A 5,698-nucleotide genomic window follows, 5' to 3' on the forward strand; every position below is an offset into this window, starting at 1 on the left:
AGCTTAATGTCAATAGATACTGTTCTTTGCTTTAACCATCCAGAATGTGGCCTAATAGAGCTCTTGTAAACTGCGTTTTCACCACTAATACCAAGCACTATCCTTAGAGACTTTTGAGGTTTCGGACAGAAATTCAAGAAAACCTGAGACTTACAGGGAACGAAGTAACCACAGGTAAATAATCTACCATTTTTTAGCCAAAGGTTAACTTAATGGTATAAAAAGTTCAGTGGGTCATAGAACTTCCATCGCCTTAACCAAAGAAACCAAAACCAAAAACAAAACAAAGGAAACAAAACACACAACCCCTCTAAAACTTAGCAAAAACAAAACATCAACAGTTTTCTTGAGACGCATTAAGGCTTGTCCTACGCAAATAGTGATTTTCCTGTCTTTGATTTTCTGTCTTTGCTTTGAGATTTTAAATGTCAGCCAACAAGCTTCTTGGCTTGTTTTTCTGGCAGCAGTTTCCTTTGACTATTTTCTAAAACCTCATAAGGAATATTTGCTTCCCTATAGTACATAAAATTAGGAGTCAAATATAGATAAAAGACTAAGAAAGCTCCCATTTAGTATTCTGATTATAATGTAAAATTTCAAAGCTATGATCTACTTCTAGGTTTTAATGCTATTTCTTTTTTTTTGTCTATACCACTTGTTTTATTTGCTTAATTGGTGGTACACAATTCACGGGACATGTACTTTACTTTTACACAGGCTCGTAAATAGAAAAATACATTGACACATAAAAATATGGTACTTCAATATAAAACTTAAACAATTTCTTCCAAAAAGAATACAGGTTATTTCAATAATTAAAGGTGGTTCTTATGTATGTACTGTATCTTGTATACATTGAATTGTATGTTTAAGGCCAATGGAATCTGTAGTTAATTACTCATTTGGTTCTTGAAAACTGTAATGTACAAACATTGTCTTATTTTTACACAAATGGACCGTATAAAATATGCTCTAATATGTAGTCTCACGCTATGTGATTGAGATCCTGCCCTTGAAACACCCAAATCTTTTCCTAACTAGAATACCCAATTCAAATGCACAGGCCCCCAGGACTTCCTTAGAATTTAAAGGAAGTCCCTATTTCAAGGATATAAATACATAAAATATTACTAACCATGGATAAGTTTGTTACGGGAGTGGTAGAAAGATGGTGACAAAAAACATGATGGATGCTCAATAACAATCCATTTGAAAATTATATAAAAGTAATTATTTTTTACCATACTTGTATTTGCCTAATTACTGTTCTGCCAAACATTTGCCACCACAAAATAAAGTTACTTTTATTCTTTATCTAAATTATGAGTGATACTTCCTCTGGAAATTTTAATTTACTTTAAGCCATTTAAACAAGAATTTTCCCTTAAATGAATACCCTTAAACTTTATGAACAATTTTCAAAAACCCTATTTTAAAACCACCTTTAATTTGATATGAAGACACTTTGGCAGTGTAGCAGAATACATGGTTTTGGCAAGACCCAGCAAGTATGTAAGTGCCCGTGATCTCAATTAAAAATACAAGCTATGAAAAAAAGAAATACAAGCTATGGAATACTTCATTTCTCTCATGTTGAACTAGAGTACAAATGTGATTGCTTAGATACAAATGTCTGTCATCCACCATTTTATAACTAATTCCTTTAATTCAACCAATGGAAAAGTAAAACAAGTTGCAAATATCAACAATACAGAGCCCGATGGTGAGGACAGAGAAGAGCAGTTTACAAGCCAATTGAAACTGCAGCCTAAGGATGCCAGGCCATCATGATAAATATAAAGAAAAAGAACTTAAATATTTACTAATCACAAATAACTTTAGCACAAGCACCAGCGATGTTCAGATATTTGGCCAGCACACGGGCCAAATATAGTATGAATCACAGTGCCTGGAGCCATAAAATCTAATACCCTAACCTTTCAATCAACAGTTCAAAGCAATGAATATATAGGGAGGAGCCAGAAGTCCCACTTCAGTTGCCCCTACTCCATCAAACCATCCCTGCCCCCACCCCCACTCCCTTTCCCACCAACAAAAAGGCACCGGGAGTGTACAGTTGGTCAATCCAATTTACCTAGAATCTATGGACATAACCTTAATTTGTCCTATATTCATGTTAAGAGAATGCTTACCTAAAATTAATACCCGAAGACATTGAACTGGTGTATGTGAAAGGTCTTATTTGACATTCAAGTGGTTTAAATGGCACTTTAGAAGGTCACATATAGTAGGACTATCCATACTGTGATAGTTTTGTAATTGCATCTAAGATCTTAAATGTGACTCTGTGCCTGTTTACATTAAGGCAGGTGACAGACAGTATCCTCTGTCACCCTATGTAATGAATATACTCTTCTGTGGCTGCAAAATCCTGAATCCTAGAATAATCTACTGTCATAGGCTAAGGTTTCATAAGGCACTTTCAGCTCTGTGAAATAGTTCTCCTAACTTTCAGACTGACTCCTAAGAAAATATTTACAAAGCTGCAAAAAATTAATTTTAAAACTGGATGCTTTATTGATAGGCCTACTGGAAATGGTGAGAAGCAGGTTGTCTACAGTGCCCATTCATCTCTCACTATACCAGGGATCACTCACAGAGAAGAGCACAGCCATGGGCCACTTGTTCACTATGTCGCTTCTGTGACTTTTCAACAGCCACATACCCCCTTCTCCTTGTTTTCACTTAACTGATTGGTAGAGGTGTGACCACTGGACCGCACCACTCCTTCAGGAATCCAGGACTTGTCCACACACCGTTCCATTAGCTTCATGATCAGGCCCAGAAGCATTTCAATTGCTTGGCTTATGTTTGTCCCATTGGCCACGCTAGTTTCAAAATAGGGGATTCCGTATTTCTCTGCAAGTCCCCTGGCTTCTTCCTTTTTTACTACTCTCTGGTCTTCAAGGTCACCCTTATTTCCACATAACACTATATCTGGCTTTTCACAATATGCATGCGTTTGTAGCTGAGTTATCCAGTTTCTGACGTTGAGGAAACTTTGTTCATTTGTCAGATCAAAAAGCAGAAGAAAACCCATAGCACCTCTGAAGAATGCCGTTGCCAAGCTACGAAACCTCTCCTGAACTGCCCTGTCCCATAACTGCAGGTGGATTCTCTGGCCTCTGCCAATGGCTCCTTCCAGCCCATCGGCTCTGTACACCACTCTCTTTTCCCTGAAATCAATCCCCACCATCGTCATAAATTTAGAATTAAATTTACCATCTGTGTACTGATAAAGTACACTGGTCTTCCCTACTCCTGAGTCTCCCAAAGCTAAAAACTTGATGAGGTAATCATAATCTCCATCAGACATAAAGAAGAATTCAGTGGTTCACCTCTCAGGGTAGAGAACCGTTTGTCCAGTTTTTTAAAAAACTTTTAGAGACAGGAGTTGTCAACATGCATCAATGATCAACAACTTCCGATCCTATGTCCTCTTCAAGATGGCTACTTTTTGTCTGGCTCTGCCCGTGTGTGCTGGCCGCACCTTGGCTCTGTGTCCCTGCGTGCCGCATCTACCGCTGCTGGCCTTTTTTGGGTCCTTGGCGGATATTTTCCGTCTGGCCCCACATCACTTCCCATAAAGACCTTTAATGCTATTTCCGCTGTGATATATAAATATTGCTCCTCATGGCGTCTAATTTAATTTTAAATAACTTAATGGTAAAATTATTTTCAAGTTATATTTTTGTTTTTTATTGAAAGATGTAGACATACATTCAGTATTGTAGAAAATTTGAAAAATAAAATGAAAAGTGAAAATGTTATGACATTTCAAATACTATTTAAAAATACATTCACAAAATACAGACCACATATGACAAACTTATCCTTTTTCACTTAGAAATACATCTTGAATTTCTTTCATGGTGGCTTCAATTCTCTCCCATCAAATGATATTAAGGACAATGAATTTAATCAGGTGAATGTACTAAAATACATTAATCCATGTTCTTACGTATAGATCTTGATGCTTACTTTTCACTATCATTCAGTATTATAGAATAAATCTTTTTACATACCTCTGATTATTTCAAGGACATATTGCTAATAGACTAGGTCAAAGAAATATACATTTTCAAGGCTTGTGATAGACAATTCCAAATCACCTGCACAAAGTAACATTATAATCAGCTGTATGACTTTTTAGCTACATCACTGATATTTATCTATTTTATGTACATATTCATGTATTCATCCCTCTGTCTTCCCATCAATCCATCTTACTTCATGAAGCTTTTCAAAGTAAACTGCAAATATTAGTATAATTTCCCCTTAATAAGTCAGCTTTCATAATTGATGTGTGTTCAATGTGTCTTTATACAGATCACAAAGGTATTTTCAATAGTTTGACTAATGCATACACCTGTGTAACTGAAACTACTTTCAAGACATGGGACATTATAATGCTATTCTGACCTACCATGTGTATAGAGATCGTTTTTGAGGTTTCGTGTCTAGGATGACCTTTTTCATTTTTTCTATTGCTCCCTCCATCAGCGCCTTCGCTTTGCTGGGACTTTACACAAGCCTTCCGAGCATTTTTCTTGCTTCTGCTTTCACTCTCTTTCAGTCCATTTTCCTGTAGCATCCTGTAGATCCTGTTGACATCTTTCAAAAGTGTAAAGTGGGTTTATTACACTCCTGCTGTGATCGGTGTCCTGACTGTGATCTACAAGACACTGCACCATCTGATCTCAGCCTTGGCTCTGCCTCCTTCCTTCACCTGGCTTCCTCTTGGTCTTCCTTCTTCCAACTCTAAATATTTATTCCACCCCCTGCTTGGAGCACAGTAGCTTCCTCTCCTTGCTGAGCTAACTTTCTGTCTTTATCATCTTCTTCAAAGAGGTCTTCCCTGATGCCTTAACACACCCACCCCCCTCCTCCTGCTCCACTGTCAGCCTCTTGGTTCATCCTTTGTTTTTTGTTCCTCGAGCACTTATGGGATTGCAGCGCACAGCTGGGCACGTTCTGTGAACTTTCTCTTATGTGCTTCTCAACCCCGACAAGGTGAACTCTCCAAGGGTAATCCACGTGCACAACTTTTGTCTGCCCTGCTCCTCACATCGTGTCTGGTAGCTACTACACTCTCAGCGCATTCTGCAACAAATAAATGAACTGGCAAATCCTTCTGGTTTGCACTCAGTTACAGCTGCTGAGGAAATCTCTAGTGAAATTTCAATTACATGTTTATTACATATGCTAATCCACGTATTCTAAATATGATACAAATGTACAATTATTTCATAAGATAGATGAGGAAGAAAAAGAATATTCTCAGTTACAACTGACAGAAGAAAGGAATTTTCAGTCCTGATCCTTCCTTCGTGACAATTTTGTTAAAAATTTTGAATACATGTTCTATCAAAGCTTCTGTTTATTTTCTTCCCTTCGCTTGAAAACTACAGCTTTACCATAACCTTTCCAGACAATATCACTTTACCAAGGGTCTACAAGTTAAAGAAAAGACATACAATAGACAATTAAGAAGGATCTATCATGACACAGAAGTTGTTAACAAGGAAGATATTGATTTTTCTTCCTGCTTCATACTGGTAGCTTGAAAATGATATCACAGCTTAGCAAACTCTTTAAATCTTTTTTGACGTACAAATAAAAGTGCTTTGTAATTACCTACTAAATTCCAACTGTGATTTTACTTAGAGAAGTGCTT

The 5,698-nt window shown here is 37.0% G+C and overlaps 1 pseudogene; it reads right to left on the bottom strand.

The window, feature by feature from the left end:
• Positions 1 to 2,671: 2,671 nt before the first annotated feature.
• On the bottom strand, positions 2,672 to 3,337 carry LOC100946413 (annotated as a pseudogene).
• Between the last annotated feature and the right edge of the window lie 2,361 nt (positions 3,338 to 5,698).

Source organism: Otolemur garnettii, unplaced genomic scaffold, assembly GCF_000181295.1.
Source record: "Otolemur garnettii isolate 467f Iridium unplaced genomic scaffold, OtoGar3 scaffold00063, whole genome shotgun sequence".
NCBI classification, from domain to species: domain Eukaryota; kingdom Metazoa; phylum Chordata; class Mammalia; order Primates; family Galagidae; genus Otolemur; species Otolemur garnettii.